Raw genomic sequence first — 15,225 nt, 5'->3', positions numbered from 1 at the left:
ATTATTATTATTATTATACATTCAAATAAAAAAAAGAGTTCAGTGCTCTTAAATCTTCCAGTAATGTCTTTATAAAATAAACAAATATTTAAGCTGAAGCATAAATAAAACAACAACTACTGTACACAGTAGGATTCAACAGCTTTGTTCAACTTAACCACATACTTTCAAATGAAAAAAAGTGCCAGGGAAAAATAAATCCGCAAACCCACGTGCGTATCGGCCGATGCCGATACAAGTAAAAAAACCTCAAATATCGGCCCGATATATCGGCCGGCCGATGTATCGGTCTATCCTTAATCTGAATCAGGGTACAACTTAGCTAATCTTGCTTTGGAGAAGTGAGCTCGATGTAGAACTTTGAACTGTATTATACTTAGTCTTGCACAAGAAGTACTATCAATCAATCAATCAATTTTATTTATAAAGCCCAATATCACAAATCACAATTTGCCTCACAGGGCTTTACAGCATACGACATCCCTCTGTCCTTATGACCCTCGCAGCGGATAAGGAAAAACTCCCCAAAAAAACCCCTTTAACGGGGAAAAAAAACGGTAGAAACCTCAGGAAGAGCAACTGAGGAGGGATCCCTCTTCTTCTTACTATTGTTTACTCTTTGTAAAGCATAGTTCCATTCATCCTCCTCCATGTCCTCTCCTAACTCAGCTGTCCAATTCGCCCTAATCTTGGCAAGGGTTGTGTTTTTAAGAGAAGCTATATAGTCATGTATCCTTGCAATTAGCCCTTTTGATCTAAAAGGAATCTCTAACATGTTATCTAAGCCTGACACTGACAAGTTTGGAAAAGTGGGGTCCTGGCTCTGAAGGAAGTGGCGGACTTGAAAGTAACGGAATAGGCTGGACCTAGGAAGACCGAATTTGTGTGATAGGTCCTCAAAACTTGCAAATGTACCATTTATGTACATATCCTTAAATTTAGAAATGCCTTGTCTTTGCCAAAGAGAAAATGCAGAATCTAATTTAGCCGGGGGAAAAAGGTGGTTATTGCATATAGGACTCAAGCCAAGACAGTGTTTAAACCCAAAGTTCCATCTGAATTGGAACCATATCTTAAGGGTATTGATGATGACTGGATTAACAGTGAAATGTTTGATAGAAAGTGGAGAACTGGAGGTGACTAGGGCTGTGAGAGAGGATGAGGTACATGATAGAGATTCAAAATTACACCAATCTGTAGATGGAGAATGAAGCCAATACATAATTTTCTGAATATTTGCACCCCAATAATAGTGACAAAGATTAGGAAGAGATAGGCCTCCCTGTGATCTAGGAATCTGTAGCACTTCTTTACGTATTCTAGGGATCTTATTGTTCCATATGAATAAAATAAAAGCTTTGTCTATGGATTTAAAAAAAGATTTAGGAAGATAAAGAGGGACACACTGGAACAAATAAAGGAATTTGGGGAGTACATTCATCTTAATACAGTTAACCTTTCCTGCCAAGGACAGGTGAAGTGATTTCCATTTTTCCAAATCTAGTTTGACTTTCTCAATTAAGGGTTAGGGTTAGAAAATTTTCTTGATAGAGATTTTGCATATCTCTTGTGATGTTAATACCTAAGTACTTAAAGCCATGTCTAGACATTTGAAATGGTAAAACATTATCTGCAATTTGGAGAGCCAAGTCGTTGACAGGATAGCATTTGCTTTTACCAAAGCTCAGTTTATACCCCAAAAATGTACAGAATCTCTCCAGAGCATGGACAATATGGGGTGTACTTAGAACTGGGTTTGAAACATATAATAATAAATCATCTGCATATAATGATAATCTGTGCTCTACTCCTCCTCTATTAATTCCGCTTATTGATGGTAACGATCTAAGTGTAATGGATAAGGGCTCAATGGCTAGCGCAAATAATAATGGGCTGAGTGGGCAGCCCTGACGGGTCCCCCTTGACAGCTGGAAGTGTCGTGAACGCTGATTCTTTGTAACCACTGAAGCTTTGGGTGAGGTGTATAAGAGCTTAACCCATGAAATGAATTTAGGGCCATACCCAAATTTTCGCAAACATCTAAACAAAAATTCCCACTCGACCCTGTCAAAAGCTTTCTCCGCGTCCAGCGAGATGACCACCTCTGGTACCGCACTGGACGCAGGAGAATGAATAATATTCAAAAGCCGACGAATATTCGTAAATGAGTGTCGACCTGAAATAAAGCCAGTTTGGTCAACAGATATCACATCATGCATTGCAGTTTCTAAACGTAGGGCGAGGGCCTTGGCCAGGATCTTCACATCGCAGTTAAGAAGGGAGATAGGTCGATACGAGCCACATTCTGTGTTATCTTTGCCTGGCTTAAGCAGGAGGGTAATTGATGCTTCAGTCAGTGTCTGTGGCAGAGACCCATGAGACAAGGAATCATTAAACATATCGAGTAAAATTACAGATACATTTTTAGAAAATGTTTTTAAAAAATTCAATTGGATACCCATCTGGGCCAGGTGATTTACCACTCTGCATCGCCATTATGGCTTTAATGATTTCTATCTGTTGTAATGGGAGTTCGGTCTTAGTCTTATGAGTTGTGTTGATAGTGGGAGTCTGGAGATTATTGAAAAAATGTTCCATGTCGGTACTGTCAGTTACTGCTTCTGACTCATAAAGGTTAGAATAGAATAAGGCAAATGTTTCATTAATTTCTCCTGGATCAATTGTCAATTCACCATTTGGCTTCCTAATTTGTGGGATTTGTTGAGAAACAGCTTGGCGCTTGAGCTAGTGTGCTAAAAGACAACCAGCTTTCTCACCATGCTCATATACATAACCGCGTGATTTCAGTAAAAGTCACTCTGTCTTTTTGGTTGATAGCAGGTTATACTGAGTTTGAAGGTCGAGCTTCCTTTTAAGGAGCTCAGAAGAGGGGGAGGCAGAGTACAGAGCATCTACTGTATCTATAGATTTAATGAGCTGGTCCTCTTCCTGTCTGCGCATCTTATTGGATTTAGCTGAATAAGATATTATTTCACCCCTTATCACAGCTTTCAGTGTTTCCCAAAGCAGTGATGGGGAAACATTGTCCTTTTTATTTAATTTAATAAACTCATCGATTTTTTTTTATATCATTACACAAAAGGCATTATCCGCTAATAAATTTTTATCCAGTTTCCAAGGGGGGCGTTCAAAATTGTTAAGAGGAAATGTGAGATCAAGCAACACAGGGGCGTGATCCGATTCGACTATAGTCAGATATTCAGTTTTGGTGACGTAGGGGAGAAATGTTCTATCAATAAAAAAATAGTCTATTCTACTATATGAATGATGAACTTGGGAAAAGAATGAGAAGGACTGACGTTGTGGAAATAAGGTGCGCCAAGGATCAACACTTCCTATTTGATCCATAAAAAGTGACAGGGACTTGGCCATTTTTGAAGGGGCTGTGGATTTAGGATGTGAACGGTCCAATCGTGGATTAATTACACAGTTCAGATCGCCACCAAAAATCAATTGTTGCGAGTTCAGATTGGGTATTAATGAAATAATTATGTCTATAAATTTGACATCATCCCAATTTGAGGCATAAACATTAACTAAAATTACAGGTTTTTGGAAAAGGAGCCCAGTCACCATAACAAAGCGTCCCTGTGGATCTGAAATAATAGTGGATGCATTAAACTGAATTTTTTTATGTATCAATATAGCTGTACCACGTGTTCTGGAATTTAAGTTTGAGTGAAACATGTGGCCCACCCAGGATTTTCTTAGTCTGACTTGATCTTTTACCAGCAAGTGAGTTTCCTGAAGGAATGCGATGTCACATTTTAAATATTTAAGGTGATTAAATATTCTAGCTCTCTTTACAGGCCCATTTAAGCCTTTTACGTTCCAGCTAATCAATCGTACACCATCCTTACTAGTTTCCATATTTAATCAACAGCGATAGAGTAGCAGTGGTGATGGTGGCAGAGTAAACAAGTGACCATGGCAATATGCAAAGCTCTCTGACCAGCCTCTCTACGAAAAATGAACAAAAGTATACATTGTAAAAACATTAGGGTGCCCATTCCTATAACCCTATCCCACAACCTAACAATGAACTTAACTACACCTAAGCCTATACTTGTTCCTCTATCTGAGGCAAGCTGCAGGCTACTCAACCTTATTTCCAAGAACCTCTGGTAACACAGCCTTTTCACTTTCAGTCACGAAGGCTCCCAGCAACTTAAAGCATATTAAGCGCTTATTGTACTTAAGGAAAAGTAAAATGGGAAAGGGAAAAAAAAAAAAAAAAAAAAGGACAGTTTCTGACCAGTCATAACTTCCCATAATTTTGGAATTAAAAGGTCCTAGACATAGGTGACAAGATATTTTTAGGGCGGCAATTGCCACCCTGTGTCCCCCTCCAGATTCATCCCTGATCCAGTACACAGTACAAGTGCACATTAAAACATAGCTGCATTAAAAGAAAGGAGAGAGGGGGGTTAAAGAAGAGATGCAGACAACAACTCTGAGTAAATTATAAATAGTCTGAACATTTATAAAAGTATCACAGAAAGATTAACCTATCTAAAATAATAGTGAGAATCATCATGTCTCGAATTTCTGGGCTGATGAAGGGGGAACTCTAACAGTAAACATAAGCCTACCAAGTTTCACCAGTCCGGGTAGTCAGCAGTTTTCTACCAGTAATGTCCAAAGTCAATTAGCCAGTCTACTTCTTAGCGATCATCTGATCGTAAAATCTCTGAGCTTCATCAGGCGAGTTGAAGGTGTGCACATCGTTTCCGTACATCACACGCAGCCGGGCCGGGTACAGCAGGTTGAACCGCACATTCTTTTGGTACAGGGCTCCTTTGATGCCGTTAAATGCGGCCCGCTTCTTAGCTAATGCAGCATTGAGGTCTGGATAGATCCTTATAACAGCTCCTTGGTACTTCAGCTCATGATTCCTGGCCCAGCGCAGAGCGGCTTCCTTCTGCTGAAATCTGGAAAAGCAGACCAGGAATGTGCGGGGAGACGCTCCCTGGACGGGTCTAAAGGTCTGGGTCCGGTGTGCTCTCTCCAGCTCAGGTGGCGAAGAAAAGACGTCAGGACCCATAGTTTGCATCAGCATCTCCGACATGAACTTGACAGGATCTTTGCCGTCCTCGCTGCCTTCAGGGATGTTCAATACACGGAGATTAGCCCTCCGCGATCGGTTCTCAAGGTCGTCGACACGGTCCAAAAGAGAGAGGTTTTGGATCTGGAGCGTTTTGATAGTGGATAGGGGATAGTGGATTCAGCTGCAGCTGTGCGATACCAATGAAAATATCATGGTTCTGAGTAGTATCACGATACCACAGCGAAAATGAGGCAGATGTGCCTTTTGTCATTTATAAAAAGATAAATCACTTTTCTATAATACATCAATGATATTTCAATGGAATAAATTACTTATTGACTTATTCATACTTCAAAAACAGCATCAATAAGTGATTAACATAGGGGGGATCAAAATAAAATAAATAAATAAAATAAAAATCAACCAGCCACCCTCCTCCCCTGACAAGTAAAGAACAGTCCCTTCATAAGTAAAGAACAGTCCCTAAAGTGCGGTGAGGTTTGTGGGCCGTGAACGGCTCGTTTCTCCTCTGACACGTCACATACCTGTGTTCGGCTGGCTCGGCTGTTCAGGTACTTCTGGGCAGTCATGACGCCAAGAAGAGGATATTATTGGAGCCGACTTCTCCGTCGCCGGTAAGCCGATGGCCGCCGTATTTGACAGGAATACATTACTGTCTGTGTCTGTGACCCCCGTTCAACCCACAATCGGTGGGATTCGCCTTTCGTTTCTGCTGCTGGTTGAAATCTGTAGGCTGCTCGCACAGCATGCTGAATGATTTAAGCCTATTTTGCTCGCTCAAAACTACTTTTAGTCGCAAATGCGAGTGCCGTGACGGGCGGATCGCCACACTGCCGACATTTTATTCCATCCGTCATGGCACGCTGTTTTATTGCGTTATCAAAACACACCGCTATTATTCGGCCTTGCTTTTAACTTATTCCACTGAATGCCGAATGTGTGTGTTTTTGCAATATTCGGCCGAATATATTCGGTTACCAAATATTCGGTGCATCCCTACTTCACGTCCACCTTAATGTCGGACCACTTCTTTTTTAATTCTGTGTGTGTATGCTTTTCTGACCCCACAGCAATGACAGCCTCACACACACTCTCCCACTCACTCCTCTTGTGTTTAGTATTGATGCCGGAGGACAGCGTGCCAAAAAGTACATTTTTGCCCACCTCCACTTCAGTGAGTAGCGTCTCCAATTCGCATTCTGTTAAGTTTTTCTTTTTTCCCGTCTTACTCATTCTTTTGTTTTAGTTTTCTGATCGAGCAGAGAGGGGAATCTCAGGTGCAGGGTCCATTTAAATATGATTTGCATACTTAAATGGGCCCTGCACCTGGGGTCTGGTACTCCAACATGTGCGCTCAATTCCACGTTGATTGGGGTGTACAAAGGAAATGTGCTTGGATTCATGCGTACGCACAGATTCATACATAGGGTTGGGACTCGTTAGGATTTTAACGATTCCGATTCCTCACCAATTCATTCTTAACAGTCCGTTTCCTTACCGATTCCCCTTACCGATTCCTACATTATATTCATTGTACTTGCTATACTTAAACAAGTATATAATAAATACAAATGCAATCATACAAATACAAAAACTTTATTCTAACTGTTCCACAGTACAATTAGATGAAAATACACATTTGTGTGTGGTGTGTATTTCAGATTTAGAGCTTGTATCATCTCCCTGAGAATATATAACAACAAAAAGTGATTCTCTGATTTCTACAGTAACACTATTACCTCAAATTAACCACAGCAATGTAATTAAAAATACTTATATGCATTCATGCTTGGGCACTGTTATTTACGTGACAACACCTGAACATAACACACGCACACTGGCTGTTTGTTTCTACCGCTCCCCTCGCTGGAAGCGGACCTCCCGCCGCCAGCCTCCGCCTTGATTAAACGCTGAAAATTAAATAAAAGAGGGAGACACGTGTCTCCTATTTTATCTTATTTTGTTATATTTCTCCCTCTCCTCTCGCTGGAAGAGTCGGACCTCCTGCCGCCCGCTCCCGTCTCAAACACGGAGGTCTCCCTCTCCGGAGAACCCACGGCGCACGCCCGGCCTGTTAAATAGCCTGTAACCATGACAACTGTGTGACACAAACTCAGTGCTTTAGTGATTAGATAATGTCGGGCTCGGTCGGGTTCGGACAGAAATATGCGGCCCGTGCCGCACTCTAATGGAAATGCACGTGACAATCTAGGAACCGTTTGCAGGAACCGTTACGCCAAATGTGATGTAACCGGTTATGTGATATCTGTTGACCAAACTGGCTTTATTTCAGGACGACACTCATTTACGAATATTTGTCAGCTTTTGAATATTATCATTCTCCTGCGTCCAGCGAGGTACCAGGTGGTCATCTTGCTGGACGCGGAGAAAGCTTTTGACGGGGTCGAATGGGAATTTTTGTTTAGCTGTTTGGGAAAATTTGGATATGGCCCTAATTTCATTTCATGAGTTAAGCTCTTATACACCTCACCCAAAGCTTCAGTTGTTACAAATAATCAGCATTCATGACACTTCCAGCTGTCAAGGGAGACCCGTCAGGGCTGCCCACTCAGCCCATTACTATTTGCACTAGCCATTGAGCTCTTATCCATTACACTTAGATCGTTACCATCTATAAGTGGAATTAATAGAGGAGTGGAGCACAGATTATCATTATATGTGGATGACCCAGTTCTAAGTACACCCCATATTGTCCATGCTCTGGAGAGATTCTGTACATTTTTGGGGTATAAACTGAACTTTGGTAAAAGTGAATGCTATTCTGTCAACGACTTAGCTCTCCAAACTGCAGATAATGTCTTGCCATTTCAAATGTCTAGAAGTGTCTTTAACCCTATGGGCCCGAACGACACACAGTGCATCCAAATTCACACCTGTTCTTCTCTATAGTTTTTCTCCGCGACTGTGCATCATAGCGAGAAGCACTTGTTGGTAGTCCAATGTTTTCACAGCGAAAGAAAATGATAAATTTACACTAAAATTATGTATAACAAAGCTTTCATTAGGCTTGGGCGATTGGACGAATATATCGCCAATCGCCCATCGGCTGAGTCCATCACGGTTGGTTTCATTTTTGGGGCGATTATTGTCATTTCATTTTGCTACATTAATGGTCTGTCTCCACAGAATTCAACTCGGTACATATAGTCCATAATTACTATGTAGAGCACAATTCAAAGTGCATGCGTATTGGAACTGGCAGCTTCACACTGATTTCCGACGAGTCTTTCACAAAACACGTCAGTGATGGCGGAGCTGAAAGTTATGGCCGGGGTCCACCGGGCACGTCTGCAGCGCGAGTCCCGTAGCAGCGCGACAACTCTCTATTTTAGGATGCTCTTCTATTTTTGTCGCACTAAGCTCCCCTACGCGACCCTTCAGCAGATAAAAACTACATGAAATAGTGTGCTAAATGAGCACAATGTGTTTTTAAATGAATAAACCATTATCAGAGGTGATATGTGATGATTTTCATTTTTATGCATTTACCCATGTTTATCCGTGACATTGTGTAAATGTCCGTGGTGGACATTTGAAAGTGAGTAGATGACAAACAGTACAGTAAACTTGTAGATAACTCAAATATATGTAATAACTTAGGTGGAAAATGCTTTAACTATCATGGCTCAGCAAACGGTAAACAAGACGCTTGACGTGAAGCTTACGTTTGCAGCCAGTGGAACCCGGCCATAACGTTAATTCATAAACCATATTTGAGAACTACATCCAAAAAGATGTGCAGTTGTGCACCCCGATCATTATAGTAGGACAGGTATGCTATCCCTATCTCCCACCTGTTTGCTCATTTAGAGGCTGTGAGCGAATGCGTCCTTCTGCAGCCGTCAGACTCTTTAAAATTGTGTCGGACAGTCGTCTTCAGCCCGTCTTTACAGCTTATTACTCAGCAAAGATCTCAAGGTGATTTTTTTTTTTAATGAATAAGAGTATAGCCTATAGGCTGTGTGTTTCAGTAAAATTTCAATTCAATAATTTTGACATTAAAGACCACAGTCAGAGGATAAGGCGCAGGTAAATTTATTCAAACAGAATAAACAGTTGGTCGGTCCACAAAAGTTACACAGTAACAGTAGCCTATGATAACAAATAAGTAAATATAAACGAAGGACATTGGAAAAATAAAGTGCAAAAATCACACAATCACATAAAATAATGATGTCCACTCCTTTTGCGCTGTCTTTATAATAATGCCGTTGCGGACGTGGCAAAAAAAACTTAAGCTGTTATAGCTGTTCTAAAAGCCTCTCGTAGGCTTATTGCTTGAATAAATAAATACAAATAATATTAAATATAGGCTAAACGAAGAACAATGGAAAAATAAAGTGCAAAAATCACATAAAATAATTAAGTCCCTTTGCGCTGTCTTTAACTCAAAAACACAGTGTTTTACATGTTTTTGGAGAGGAAAACGAGCATGTTAACCTTATCTGGCTTAAGCAAAGTGCGCATATGGTTAACAATGTTACCAGCCATGCAAAACACCCTCTCTGATGGCGTGCTTGTTGCCGGCAGATATTTCCGTGCCATGTTGGACATGAGTGGGCTCGCAAAGCACGCTGCATTTTTTTGCTGCATTCATGTGGTGTCGGGAGATCCGAGGTGCCGAGTTGTTTTTCTGTCATGAGGTGGCGTTCATGTGAATTATCCCATTCTGAAAGTCATTTTTCGATTCTTTCCGACGTCACATGAATGCAACATCCCCCCTCTTTTTTTTTTCTCCGCCACACACACAACTGCCGAATATATCGGCAACCGCCGGTTGATGGGCTCATGGTGGCCGGTTGGAAATTTTTAACATATCGCCCAACCCTAGCTTTCATACAGCTTTGCACACACATTACTCTTTGATGGATTACTCACAAATGCAGGCTCGCATAGAAATGCCACGCATATCACATGAAAGCACAGGACCAGAGCATTCCAGTGATACCACACACATCATTGTGCTGTCATCCCATCACGCTATAAATCCAGATCAACTGTCTACAAAATAAAAACCTGATGAATTTCTTTACAATCCATTATACAGATCTTGTTATCAGTCACTTCATATAGTGAGGAATATCGTATCTTACCACGTCTTAGACTTGCATGTGTTTCTCCCTGTCTATCCACATTTGTAGTCCAGCTTTCAAGATGCAAATATCTCCATATTGTCCAGTTGACACTCCATCAAACTTTGTATGACAAGACCAGCGCACTTCACCTTTGCGCACACAGACAACTGTAACCTAATTATACATGCGTGACAGGGCAGTAGTCACCATATACATTGAGGGGGGACACGTCCCCCCATGCCCAAAGTTTCTTTCAGATAAAACACATTTTTGACTTGTGAATGAGTCAATGGAATTTCTTGCAATATTGAAAAAATACTGGCAATCATGTCCGCCTGGCACAAACCACATGTTTTGGACAGCTGTGAAGTGACAGAATGTCCCAGCATCATGGTTCTTATATTGCCAGATTCCAGAGAGTCTCCCCTCTTCATATATGGCAGAATATGTCAAATTCCAACTTGCTATGGTGAGATACATGTAAAAATGTAAGAATTTAGTCACATGGATTTGTTTTTTTCATTGATATAAAAATTTATATAAAATACAGGCACATAGAAGGACATGGAATGATGGCGAATCTGGATAGCCCAGATTCTCCTGAAAAAAAAAACCAAGATATAGCATGTGTATGTAGCCTTTATAATGACTGTGATATGAGCTTTAAAGTAAAGGCAGTAACAATACCCAAAAAAAAGCTTTTATTTCATTCATATGGAACAATAAGACAATAAGACCCCTAGAATACTAGAAACTGCTACAAATTCCTAAATCACAGGGAGGCCTATCTCTTCCTAAACTTTGCTACTATTATTGGGTTGCAAATATTCAGAAAATTATGTATTGGTTTCATTCTCCATCTACAGACTGGTGTAGCTTTGAATCTATATCATGTACCTCATCCTCTCTTGCGGCCCTAGTCACCTCCAGTTCTCCACTTTCTATTGCACGTTTTACTAATAATCCAGTCATCATCAATTAACCCTTAAAAGGAAATTTCAGTTTATTTCATCCTGTCTCCTATCGTCCTAAATTTGTTTCAAGTGACTAGTGACAGAGAATAATAGTTAGCATGTTAGCCGTTAGCCTAGATACAGCCGTGGCGCATGGTAGCGTCAGACCTGTTAAAACGTAAGTGAAAGGGCATACTTCAAGTGCAAAGTTAGTCCATTAAACAAGCTTTTTTTCCACAAAGACCGCCTCATATNAGAGAGAGGCGCAACAGGTAGAGGACGAGAGAGGAGGAATGGCTGCTGCAAGGCTGCGTAGCTCTGAAGATTGGTGGTGTAGTGTGAATGCTGTGTCCCAATGCCCACAGAAGAGGAATGCCTCTGTTGCAAGGAATGGGACCGGTTGCAGCCTTATTTTCAAGGTCTGGATGTGTCCGAGGACGAGACACCTCCACCTGGAGTAGTATCCAGCTGGGCTTTATCTAGAGCTCGCGAGATTTCAGGCACGGTATGAGATCGCTGCTTGTTCTCGCAATATTTCGGCGGAGCTTTGGAAAGCAGAGCTAAATGGTAAACAAACATGGCACCACACCAGTAAGGTAAGACAATCCTAACGATATGAGGCAGTCTTTGTGGGAAAAAAGCTTGTTTAGTGGACTAACTTTGCACTTGAAGTATGCCCTTTCACTTACGTTTTAACAGGTCTGACGCTACTATGCGCCCCGGCTGTATCTAGGCTAACGGCTAACATGCTAACTATTATTTTTATGTCACTAGTCACTTGAAACAAATTTAGGACGATAGGAGACAGGTTGAAATAAACCAAAATTTCCCTTTAGGATATGGTTCCAATTACGACAGAACTTTGGGTTTAAACACTGTCTTGGCTTGAGTCCTATACGCAATAACCACCTTTTCCCCCGGCTAATTTATATTCTGCATTTTCTCTCGGGCATTTTTAAATTTAAGGATATGTACATAAATGGTACATTTGCAAGTTCTGAGGACCTATCAGACAAATTCGGTCTTCCTAGGTCCAGCCTATTCCATTATTTTCAGGTCCACCACTTCCTTCAGAGCCAGGACCCCACTTTTCCAAGCTTGTCAGTATCAGGCTTAGATAACATGTTAGAGATTCCTTTTAGATAAAAAAGGGCTAATTGCAAGGATACATGACTATATAGCTTCTCTTAAAAACATAACCTTTGCCAAGATTAGGGCAAATTGGACAGCTGAGCTAGTAGAGGACATGGAGGAGGATGAATGAAACTGTGCTTTACAAAGAGTAAACAATAGTACTTCTTGTGCAAGACTAAGTATAACACAGTTCAGAGTTCTACGTCAAGCTCACTTCTCCAAAGCAAGATTAGCTAAGTTGTACCCTGATTCAGAGGCAAGTTGTGACAGGTGTCAGAACACTCCCGCCAACCCGTATGTTCTGGTCATGCCCCACTCTGACAACTTACTGGTCTATGATTTTTAAATTTCTATCTGAAGCACTTAATACTGATTTCCAACCCAACGCAGCAGCAGCAGCAGCCATATTTGGAATCACAGTCGGAGATTACTCTGTAGTTAGGAAAAGCCACAAAAATATTATTGCTTTCACAACATTGCCCGCTCGCAGGAGAATTTTATTACACTGGAAATCAAAACACCCCCCTAAAGTGTCTATGTGGTTTAGCGACTTGATGCTCTTCATACAGTTAGAGAAGTTTAAATATTCACTTAGGGGATCTAGTGACAAATTCTTCTCCATCTGGAACCCAGTTTTGACACATTTAAGTAAACTCAAAACTTTGCCTAATGCCCTGTAACAAAATTTCCCAATCCAAGATATTTAATCATATAGAACACAGTAGGTCTATGCACAGTTTCACTAATAGTGTAGCGACTCCTATCAATAAAAAAGCCGCTGAGAGGCTTAAGCGGGCTTGCATCTGTGACTTGTTCCTTCTTTGCATCAGTCCACTTGACAGTTGTATAAGTTTTATTTTGCAAACGAAAGAAGACTTACAATGCAGTGATCCGACGTGACGGTCAACAGAAAATATCAGAGCTCACTCAACCCTATTGTCTCCATTCCCGCCAGGGATTTAAATGCCCAGTTAAATAACTTAAACCACACCCATGTGTCAACCACCGGATGTGACATACCTGTGCATACATACAAAAAAACAATAAACTTACAATACCGGCCCCTAATTATTATATCACAAATAATAATTACACAATTATAAATGATAAACAGTAATAACACAGGAATTACCACACAAGTACAACACAGTACAGTCCAATATTATGGAAATCCTTCTTATTCTTCATGACGTAATACAAGCCAGAGGTTACTAGCACATGGCTTCGCAAAGAGTCTTTAGTCTGTGTAGTGTGTGTGTGTGTAATGCAATGGGCAAGGGGCAAGGGGAAAAGTACAAAAAAAAAATCAAAAAAGAACCCAAACAGCCAGCTTGGGCTTGTCAAAAATCCTCAACCTCCTGAAGAAGGCAGACTTTGTTGATGGGTCTGTTCAGAAAGCCAGTTTTTGTCTTGATTTGAACTTGACGTAAAAGTCCTTTTTTGTCAAGAATGGTCTCCACAATCTTTCCAGTTAGCCAGGAGTTTCTAGGTGCTGAATCATCCACGATAATCACGATGTCTCCTGGTGTGAAGTTGCGTCTGATGTTAGACCATTTTTGTCGTTCCTGCAGCTGGGGAAGATACTCTTTGATCCATCTTTTCCAGAATAGGTCTGACATGTATTGAACTTGCCTCCACCTGCAGCAAGCATATATGTCGTCCTTATGAAATTGTCCTGGTGGCAGAGATGATGTAGTCTTGAGGAGCAGAAGGTGATTCGGGGTAAGTGCTTCCAGGTCATTTGGGTCTGTAGAAGACTTAGTGATGGGTCGACTATTGAGGATCGCTTCAGCTTCACATAGAACAGTGTGGAGACCCTCCTCATCAACATTTTGTACATCGAGGGTGGAATTGAGAACCTTTCGCACTGATCTGATTAATCTTTCCCATACACCTCCATGGTGTGAGCCAGCAGGGGGACTGAAGATCCAATTAATCCCTTTTTGGAGCAGTGTATTGTGGATCTGACCTTGATTCCAACTTTCAATTGCCTCCTTCAACTCACGCTGAGCTCCCACAAAATTGGTGCCATTATCAGAACGGAGTTCCTTCACTTGACCACGTCGAGCTATAAAACGGCGAAGGGCATTGATGAAGGAGTCTGTATCAAGTGATGATGCCACTTCGATGTGAACTGCTCTGACATGTGAAAATAACACCATAGCGCTTCACGATACTTCTTCCACGCTTCACTACAAAAGGCCCAAAACAGTCAACTCCAACGTTTGTAAATGGAAGTTTATCAGGGGAGACTCTATCCCAGGCAAGTCTGCCATCTGCTGTTGTCCAGGAGTAGCATTTATACGCCGACAAACAACACATTTTGACACAATCTTTCTGATTGCCACACTGGCCCCAGGAATCCAATATTTTTGGCGCAGTTTTGACAACATATAGTTTCGACCACCGTGGCCCACCTCCTTATGAACATGGCGAAGAATCAGATCAGTGATATGAGAATCTTTGGACAGTATGATAGGATGTTTAATCTCTTCTGGCATTGCTGCTCTGCCAAGTCGTCCACCAACTCTTAAAACACCATTTTCCAGGATGGGGTTGAGTTTATGAATGTGCCTAGTTCTCTTAACAATCATTCCCTTTCTCAGACTTAGAATCTCGTCTGCAAATCTCTTCCTCTGGCAGTAGCAGATTATCTCGATCTCAGCTTTATCCAGTTCTTCAACTGTGAGACCACTGCTTGCCTAATTTCCTTTTGTGGCAGATCATTTGTTTGTTTCTTCTTTCTGCTACGGTAGAGAAGCAGTTCTTTAAGTCTGAGAATCCAGGCCACAGCCACTTTAAAACGAGTCCAGGAGGAGAAGTAATGGATTAAGCGGGTAACTGGATCCACTTCTTCAGATGACATCTGAGCAGCATTTACAGTTATGTTCTTGATTTCAGAGTCATCTGGTGAGACTTCTTTGAGTCCATCAGGAATTTCAGGCCATTCCTC

At 41.2% G+C, this 15,225-nt stretch overlaps 1 protein-coding gene across 4 annotated transcripts in view; it reads right to left on the bottom strand.

The window, feature by feature from the left end:
• The window catches only part of ppox (protoporphyrinogen oxidase), a 62,044-nt gene that overhangs the window by 31,890 nt on the left and 14,929 nt on the right, over nucleotides 1-15,225 (bottom strand). The window lies entirely within an intron of this gene.

Source organism: Epinephelus moara, chromosome 6 (genome assembly GCF_006386435.1).
Source record: "Epinephelus moara isolate mb chromosome 6, YSFRI_EMoa_1.0, whole genome shotgun sequence".
Lineage (NCBI taxonomy): Eukaryota > Metazoa > Chordata > Actinopteri > Perciformes > Serranidae > Epinephelus > Epinephelus moara.
Note: the sequence above shows the minus strand (reverse complement) of the source record. Positions and strands in the feature narration are given on the sequence as shown.